Below are 10,574 nucleotides of genomic sequence, written 5' to 3' on the forward strand. Positions count from 1 at the left end.
ACATGATTCGTACACTTGGCGTTCCCAGGTCTGAAGTGAGTAGTGTACATTTGGCTCAGATACACACCGCCGCTCCGTTGCCCTGCTGTGGTAACAAACTGTGCGGGTTCCTTCGTTTGGGACGTCTTTTACTCAACTCTGCTGCTGCAGACTCAACACGACGACGAGACATTGAGATATCACATCTCATGCTATAGGAAGGGTCTCAGGATTGGAATGGGAAGGACTTGGATATCACATCTCATGCTATAGGCAGGGTCTCAGGTTTGGAAAGGGAAGGAGTTGGATATCACATTTCATTTTAGAGGTAGGATCTCAGGTTTGGTATTAGAGGCATTGAGATATCACATCTCATGCTATCAGAAGGGTCTCAGGATTGGAATGGGAAGGAGTTGGATATCACATCTCATGTTATAGGAAGGATCTCAGGTTTGGTATTAGAAGCATTGAGATATCACATCTCATGCTATCGGAAGTATCTCAGGTTTGGTATTAGAGGCATTGAGATATCACATCTCATGCTATCATAAGGGTCTCAGGATTGGAATGGGAAGGAGTTGGATATCACATCTCATGCTAAAGGGAGGCTCTCAGGTTTGGAAGGGGAAGGAATTGAATATCACATCACATGTTATAGGAAGGATCTCAGGTTTGGTATTAGAGGCATTGAGATATCACATCTCATGCTATCGGAAGGGTCTCAGGATTGGAATGGGAAGGAGTTGGATATCACATCTCATGCTATAGGAAGGGTCTCAGGTTTGGAACGGGAAGGAGTTGTATATCACATCTCATGTTATAGGAAGAGTCTCAGGTTTGGTATAAGCATTGAGATATCACATCTCTGCAATCGGAAGTGTCTCAGGATTGGAACGGGAAGGAATTGGATATCCCATCTCATGTTATAGGACTGGTCTCAGGTTTGGTATTAGAAGCATTGAGATATCACATCGCATGCTGTAGGAAGGGTCTCAGGTTTGGAATGGGAAGGAATTGGATATCACATCTCATGTCATAGGAAGGATCTCAGGTTTGGTATTAGAAGCATTGAGATATCACATCTCATGCTATAGGAATGGTCTCAGGATTGGAATGGGAAGGAGTTGGATATTACATTCTTGCTATGGGAAGGGTCTCATGTTTGGAATTGGAAGGAGTTGGATATCACATCTCATGTTATAGGAAGGGTCTCAGGTTTGGTATAAGCATTGAGATATCACATCTCTGCTATCGGAAGTGTCTCAGGATTGGAATGGGAAGGAGTTGGATATCCCATCTCATGTTATAGGACGGGTCTCAGGTTTGTTATTAGAATCATTGAGATATCATATTGCATGCTATAGGAAGGGTCTAAGGATTGGAATGGGAAGGACTTGGATATCACATCTCATGCTATAGGTAGGCTCTCAGGTTTGGAAAGGGAAGGAGTTGGATATCACATTTCATGCTAGAGGTAGGATCTCAGGTTTGGTATTAGAGGCATTGAGATATCACATCTCATGCTATCAGAAGGGTCTCAGGATTGGAATGGGAAGGAGTTGGATATCACATCTCATGTTATAGGAAGGATCTCAGGTTTGGTATTAGAAGCATTGAGATATCACATCTCATGCTATCGGAAGTATCTCAGGTTTGGTATTAGAGGCATTGAGATATCACATCTCCTGCTATCATAAGGGTCTCAGGATTGGAATGGGAAGGAGTTGGATATCACATCTCATGCTAAAGGGAGGGTCTCAGGTTTGTAAGGGGAAGGAATTGAATATCACATCACATGTTATAGGAAGGATCTCAGGTTTGGTATTAGAGGCATTGAGATATCACATCTCATGCTATCGGAAGGGTCTCAGGATTGGAATGGGAAGGAGTTGGATATCACATCTCATGCTATAGGAAGGGTCTCAGGTTTGGAACGGGAAGGAGTTGGATATCACATCTCATGTTATAGGAAGAGTCTCAGGTTTGGTATAAGCATTGAGATATCACATCTCTGCAATCGGAAGTGTCTCAGGATTGGAACGGGAAGGAGTTGGATATCCCATCTCATGTTATAGGACTGGTCTCAGGTTTGGTATTAGAAGCATTGAGATATCACATCGCATGCTGTAGGAAGGGTCTCAGGTTTGGAATGGGAAGGAATTGGATATCACATCTCATGTCATAGGAAGGATCTCAGGTTTGGTATTAGAAGCATTGAGATATCACATCTCATGCTATAGGAATGGTCTCAGGATTGGAATGGGAAGGAGTTGGATATTACATTCTTGCTATGGGAAGGGTCTCATGTTTGGAATTGGAAGGAGTTGCATATCACATATGCTATAGGAAGGGTCTCAGGTTTGGAATGGGAAGGAGTTGGATATTACATCTCATGTTATAAGAAGGGTCTCAGGTTTGGTATAAGCATTGAGATATCACATCTCTGCTATCGGAAGTGTCTCAGGATTGGAATGGGAAGGAGTTGGATATCCCATCTCATGTTATAGGACGGGTCTCAGGTTTGTTATTAGAATCATTGAGATATCATATTGCATGCTATAGGAAGATTCTAAGGATTGGAATGGGAAGGACTTGGATATCACATCTCATGCTATAGGTAGGCTCTCAGGTTTGGAAAGGGAAGGAGTTGGATATCACATTTCATGTTAGAGGAAGGATCTCAGGTTTGGTATTAGAGGCATTGAGATATCACATCTCATGCTATAGGAAGGGTCTCAGGATTGGAATGGGAAGGAGTTGGATATCACATCTCATGATAAAGGAAGGGTCTAAGGTTTGGAAGGGGAAGGATTTGGATATCACATCTCATGTTATAGGACGGGTCTCAGGTTTGGTATTAGAAGCATTGAGATATCAAGTCTCATGGTATAGGAAGGGTCTCAGAATTGGAATGGGAAGGAGTTGGATATCACATCTCAAGCTATAGGAAGGGTCTCAGGATTGGAATGGGAAGGAGTTTGATATCACATCTCATGCCATAGTATGGGTCTCAGGTTTCGTAGAAGCATTGGGATATCACATCTCATGCTATCGGAACGGTATCAGGATTGGATTTGGAAGGAGTTGGATATCACATCTCATGTTATAGTAAGGGTCTCAGGTTTGGTATAAGCATTGAGATATCACATCTCTGCTATCGGAAGTGTCTCAGGATTGGAATGGGAAGGAGTTGGATATCCCATCTCATGTTATAGGACGGGTCTCAGGTTTGTTATTAGAATCATTGAGATATCATATTGCATGCTGTAGGAAGGGTCTAAGGATTGGAATGGGAAGGACTTGGATATCACATCTCAAGCTATAGGTAGGCTCTCAGGTTTGGAAAGGGAAGGTGTTGGATATCACATTTCATGTTAGAGGAAGGATCTCAGGTTTGGTATTAGAGGCATTGAGATATCACATCTCATGCTATAGGAAGGGTCTCAGGATTGGAATGGGATGGAGTTGGATATCACATCTCATGCTATAGGAAGGGTCTCAGGTTTTCTATAAGCATTGAGATATCACATCTCATGCTATAGGAAGGGTCTCAGGATTGGAATGGGAAGGATATGTATATGACATCTCATGCCATAGGAAGGGTCTCAGGTTTGGTATAAGCATTGAGATATCACATCTCTGCTTTTGGAAGGGTCTCAGGATTGGAATGGGAAGGAGTTGGATATCCCATCTCATGTTATAGGAAGAGTCTCAGGTTTGGTATTAGAAGCATTGAGATATCACATCTCATGCTACAGGAAGTGTCTCAGGATTGGAATGTGAAGGACTTGGATATCACATCTCATGCTATAGGGAGGGTCTCAAGTTTGATATTAGAAGCATTGAGATATCACATCTCATGCTATAGGAAGGGACTCAGGATTGTAATGGGAAGGAGTTGGATATCACATCTCATGCTATAGGAAGGGTATCAGGTTTGGTATAAGCAGTGAGATATCACATCTCATGCTATAGGAAGTGTCTCAGGATTGGAATGGGAAGGAGTTGGATATCACACCTCATGTTATAGGAAGGATCTCAGGTTTGGTATAAGCATTGAGATATCACATCTCTGCTATCGGAAGGGTCTCAGGATTGGAATGGGAAGGAGTTGGATATTCCCATCTCATTTTATAGGAAGGGTATATCAGGTCTTAGCATGAGATGTGATATCCAGCTCCTTCCATTCCAATCCTGAGACCCTTCCGATAGCATGAGATGTGATATCTCAATGCTTCTAATATCAATACTGAGACCCTCCCTATAGCATGAGATGTGATATCTAAGTCCTTCCCATTCCAATCCTGAGACCCTTCCGATAGCAGAGATGTGATATCTCAATGCTTATACCAAACCTGAGACCCTTCCTATAGCACGAGATGTGATATCCAACTCCTTCCCATTCCAATCCTGAGACCCTTCCTATAGCATGAGATGTGATATCTCAATGCTTCTACCAAAACTGAGACCCTTCCTTTAGCATGAGATGTGATATCCAACTCCTTCCCATTCCAATCCTGAGACCCTTCCTATAGCATGAAATGTGATATCTCAATGCTTCTAATACCACACCTGAGATCCTTCCTATAACATGAGATGTGATATCCAACTCCTTCCCATTCCAATCCTGAGACCCTTCCTATAGCATGAGATGTGATATCTCAATGCTTCTAATACCAAACCTGAGATCCTTCCGATAGCATGAGATGTGATATCTCAATGCTTCTAATACCAAACCTGAGACCCTCCCTTTGGCATGAGATGTGATATCCAATTCCTTCCCATTCCAATCCTGATACCCTTCTGATAGGATGAGATGTGATATCTCAATGCCTCTAATACCAAACCTGAGATCCTACCTCTAACATGAAATGTGATATCCAACTCCTTCCCTTTCCAAACCTGAGAGCCTTCCTACAGCATGAGATGTGATATCCAAGTCCTTCCCATTCAAATCCTGAGACCCTTCCTATAACATGAGATGTGATATCCAACTCCTTCCCATTCCAACCTGAGACCCTTCCTATAGCATGAGATGGGATATCCAACTCCTTCCAAATCTAATCCTGATATCCTTCCGATAGCATGAGATGTGATATCCCAATGCTTCTACAAAACCTGAGACCCATACCATGGCATGAGATGTGATATCAAACTCCCGTCCTATACCATGAGACTTGATATCTCAATGCTTCTAATACCAAACCTGAGACCAGTCCAATAGCATGAGATGTGATATCCAAATCCTTCCCCTTCCAAACCTTAGACCCTTCCTTTATCATGAGATGTGATATCCAACTCCTTCCCATTCCACTCCTGAGACCCTTCCTATAGCATGAGATGTGATATCTCAATGCTTCTAATACCAAACCTGAGACCCTTCCTATAACATGAGATGTGATATCCAAGTCCTTCCCATTCCAATCCTGAGACCCTTCCTATAGCATGAGATGTCATATCTCAATGCTTCTAATACCAAACCTGAGACCCTTCCTATAACATGAATTGTGATATCCAAGTCCTTCCCATTCCAATCTTGAGACCTTTCCAATAGCAGAGATGTGATATCTCAATGCTTATACCAAATGTGAGATCCTTCCCATGACATGAGATGTGATATCTAAATCCTTCTCATTCCAAACCTGAGACCCTTCCTACAGCATGTGATGTGATATCTCAATGCTTCTAATATCAAAACTGAGACCCGTCCTATAACATGAGATGGGATATCCAACTCCTTCCCGTTCCAAACCTGATACCCTTCCTATAGCATGAGATGTGATATCCAATTCCTTCCCATCCCAATCCTGAGACACCTCCGATAGCAGAGATGTGAAATCTCAATGCTTATACCAAACCTGAGACTCTTACTATAACATGAGATGTGATATCTAACTCCTTCCCGTTCCAAACCTGAGACCCTTCCTATAGCATGAGATGCGATATCCGGTTACCAGTCAAATGGTCGAAAACATTTGGTCGACAGACAATTTGGTCGACACCATTTGGTCGAATGCCAAATGGTCGAATTTTTTTTTTTACCCATTTTTTGGTTTTTTTTGGGGGGGTCCCCCCCCCAACCCCCTTTTTTTTCTTTTTTATTTTTTTTCCCCACACGAAAACCCACAAAACACATATATATATATAAAAAAAAAAAATTCGACCATTTGGCATTCGACCAAATTGCGTCGACCAAATTGCAGTCGACCAAATTGCAGTCGACCAGTTGACTGGACACCGCGATATATCCAACTCCTTCCCATTCCAATCCTGAGACCCTTCCCATAGCATGAGATGTGATATCTCAATGCTTCTAATACCAAACCTGTGATCCTTCCTATAACAAGAGATGTGATATCCAAATCCTTCCCCTTCCAAATCTGAGACCCTCCCTTTAGCATGAGATGTGATATCTCAATGCCTCTAATACCAAACCTGAGATCCTTCCGATAGCATGAGATGTGATATCTCAATGCTTCTAATACCAAACCTGAGATCCTTCCTATAACATGAGATGTGATATCCAAATCCTTCCCCTTCCATTCCTGAGACCCTCCCTTTAGCATGAGATGTGATATCCAACTCCTTCCCATTCCAATCCTGAGACCCTTCTGATAGCATGAGATGTGATATCTCAATGCCTCTAATACCAAACCTGAGATCTTACATCTAACATGAAATGTGATATCCAACTCCTTCCCTTTCCAAACGTGAGACCCTCCCTATAGAATGAGATGTGATATCCAAGTCCTTCCCATTCCAATCCTGAGACCCTTCCTATAGCATGAGATGTGATATCTCAATGCTTCTAATACCAAACCTGAGACCCTTCCTATAACGTAAGATGGGATATCCAACTCCTTCCCATTCCAATCCTGAGACCCTTCCGATAGCAGAGATGTGATATCTCAATGCTTATACCAAACCTGAGACCCTTCCTGTGGCATGAGATGTCATATACAACTCCTTCCCATTCCAATCCTGAGACCCTTCCTATAGCATGAGATGTGATATCTCAATACTTATACCAAACCTGAGACCCTTCCTATAGCATGAGATGTGATATCCAACTCCTTCCCATTCCAATCCTGAGACCCTTCCTATAACATGAGATGTTATGTCTCAATGCTTCTAATACCAAACCTGAGATCCTTCCTATGGAATGAGATGTCATATAAAACTCCTTCCCATTCCAATCCTGAGACCCTTCCCATAGCATGAGATGTGATATCGAACTCCTTCCCATTCCAATCCTGCGACCCTTCCTTTAGCATGAGATTTGATATCTCAATGCTTCTAATACCAAACCTGAGATCCTTCCGATAGCATGAGATGTGATATCTGAATGCTTCTAATACCAAACCTGAGATCATTCCTATAACACGAGATGTAATATCCAAATCCTTCCCCTTCCAAACCTGAGACCCTCCCTTTAGCATGAGATGTGATATCCAACTACTTCCCATTCCAATCCTGAGACCCTTCCTATAGCATGAGATGTGATGTCTCAATGCTTCTAATACCAAACCTGAGATCCTTCCTATAACATGAGATGTGATATCCAACTCCTTCCCATTCCAATCCTGAGACACTTCCTATAGCATGAGAAGTGATATCTCCATGCTTATACCAAACCTGAGACCCTTTCTATAGCATGAGATGTGATATCCAAATCCTTCCCATTCCAATCCTGAGACCCTTCCTATAGCATGAGATGTGATATCTCAATGCTTATACCAAACCTGAGAGCCTACCTATAGCATGAGATGTGATATCCAACTCCTTCCCGTTCCAAACCTGAGACCCTTCCTATAGCATATGTGATATCCAACTCCTTCCCGTTCCAAACCTGATACCCTTCCTATAGCATGAGATGTGATATCCAACTCCTTCCCATCCCAATCCTGAGACACCTCCGATAGCAGAGATGTGATATCTCAATGCTTATACCAAACCTGAGACTCTTCCTATAACATGAGATATGATATCCAACTCCTTCCCGTTCCAAACCTGAGACCCTTCCTATAGCATGAGATGTGATATCCAACTCCTTCCCATTCCAATCCTGAGACCCTTCCAATAGCATGAGATGTGATATCTCACTGCTTATACCAAACCTGAGACCCTTCCTATAGCATGAGATGTGATATCCAACTCCTTCCCATTCCAATCCTGAGACCCTTCCTATAGCATGAGATGTGATATCTCAATGCTTCTAATACCAAACCTGAGACTCTTCCTATAACATGAGATGGGATATCCAACTCCTTCCCATTCCAATCCTGAGACCCTTCCGATAGCAGAGATGTGATATCTCAATGCTTATACGAAACCTGAGACCCTTCCTACGGCATGAGATGTCATATACAACTCCTTCCCATTCCAATCATGAGACCCTTCCTATAGCATGAGATGTGATATCTCAATGCTTATACCAAACCTGAGACCCTTCCTATAGCATGAGATGTGATATCCAACTCCTTCCCATTCCAATCCTGAGACCCTTCCTATAGCATGAGATGTGATGTCTCAATGCTTCTAATACCAAACCTGAGATCCTTCCTATAACATGAGATGTGATATCCAACTCCTTCCATTCCAATCCTGAGACCCTTCCTATAGCATGAGATGTTATATCTCAATACTTATATCAATCCTGAAACCCTTCCTATAGCATGAGATTTGATACCCAACTCCTTCCCATTCCAATCCTGAGACGCTTCCTATAGCATGAGATGTGATATCTCAATGCCTCTAATACCAAACCTGAGATCCTTCCTCTAACATGAAATGTGATATCCAACTCCTTCCCTTTCCAAATCTGAGAGCCTATCTATAGCATGAGATGTGATATCCAAGTCCTTCCCATTCCAATCCTTAGACCCTTCCTGCAGCGTGCAATATGATATCTCAATGATTCTAATAACAAACCTGAGACCCGTCCTATAACATGAGATGGGATATCCAACTCCTTCCCATTCCAATCCTGAGACACTTCTGATAGCAGAGATGTGATATCTCAATGCTTATACCAAACCTGAGACCCTTCCTATAACATGAGATCGGATATCCAACTCCTTCCCGTTCCAAACCTGAGACCCTTCCTATAGCATATGTGATATCCAACTCCTTCCCATTCCAAACATGAGACCCTTCCTATAGCAAGAATGTAATATCCAACTCCTTCCCATTCCAACCCTGAGACCATTCCTATAGCATGAGAAGTGATATCTCAATGCTTCTAATACCAAACCTGAGATCCTTCCTATGACATGAGATGTGATATCCAATTCCTCCCCATTCCAAACCTGAGAACCTTCCTACAGCATGCGATGTGATATCTCAATGCTTCTAATACCAAACCTGAGACCAGTCCTATAACATGAGATTGGATATCCAACTCCTTCCCCTTCCAAACCTGAGACCCTTCCTATAGCATGAGATGTGATATCCAACTTCTTCCCATTCCAATCCTGAGACCCTTCCTATAACATGAGATGTGATGTCTCAATGCTTCTAATACCAAACCTGAGATCTTTCCTATAACATGAGATGTGATATCCAACTCCTTCCCATTCCAATCCTGAGATGTGATATCTCAATGCTTATACCAAACCTGAGACCCTTCCTATAGCTTGAGATGTGATATCCAACTCCTTCCCATTCCAATCCTGAGACCCGTTCCTATAGCATGAGATGTGATATCTCAAGGCCTCTAATACCATACCTGAGATCCTTCCTCTAACATGAAATGTGATATCCAACTCCTTCCCCTTCCAAACCTGAGAGCCTTCCTATAGCATGAGATATGATATCCAAGTCCTTCCCATTCCAATCCTGAGACCCTTCCTATAACATGAAATGTGATATCCAACTCCATCCCATTCCAACCTGAGACCTTTCCTATAGCATGAGATGGGATATCCAACTCCTTCCAAATCCAATACTGATACCATTCCGATAGCATGAGATGTGATATCCCAATGCTTCTACCAAATCTGAGACCCATACTATGGCATGAGATGTGATATCAAACTCCTTCCCATTCCAAACCTGAGACCCTTCCTATAGCATGAGATGTTATATCTCAATACTTATATCAATCCTGAAACCCTTCCTATAGCATGAGATTTGATACCCAACTCCTTCCCATTCCAATCCTGAGACGCTTCCTATAGCATGAGATGTGATATCTCAATGCCTCTAATACCAAACCTGAGATCCTTCCTCTAACATGAAATGTGATATCCAACTCCTTCCCTTTCCAAATCTGAGAGCCTATCTATAGCATGAGATGTGATATCCAAGTCCTTCCCATTCCAATCCTTAGACCCTTCCTGCAGCGTGCAATATGATATCTCAATGATTCTAATAACAAACCTGAGACCCGTCCTATAACATGAGATGGGATATCCAACTCCTTCCCATTCCAATCCTGAGACACTTCTGATAGCAGAGATGTGATATCTCAATGCTTATACCAAACCTGAGACCCTTCCTATAACATGAGATCGGATATCCAACTCCTTCCCGTTCCAAACCTGAGACCCTTCCTATAGCATATGTGATATCCAACTCCTTCCCATTCCAAACAT

Source organism: Ambystoma mexicanum, unplaced genomic scaffold, assembly GCF_040938575.1.
Source record: "Ambystoma mexicanum isolate Mex_15411 unplaced genomic scaffold, UKY_AmexF1_1 Mex_scaf5, whole genome shotgun sequence".
Lineage (NCBI taxonomy): Eukaryota > Metazoa > Chordata > Amphibia > Caudata > Ambystomatidae > Ambystoma > Ambystoma mexicanum.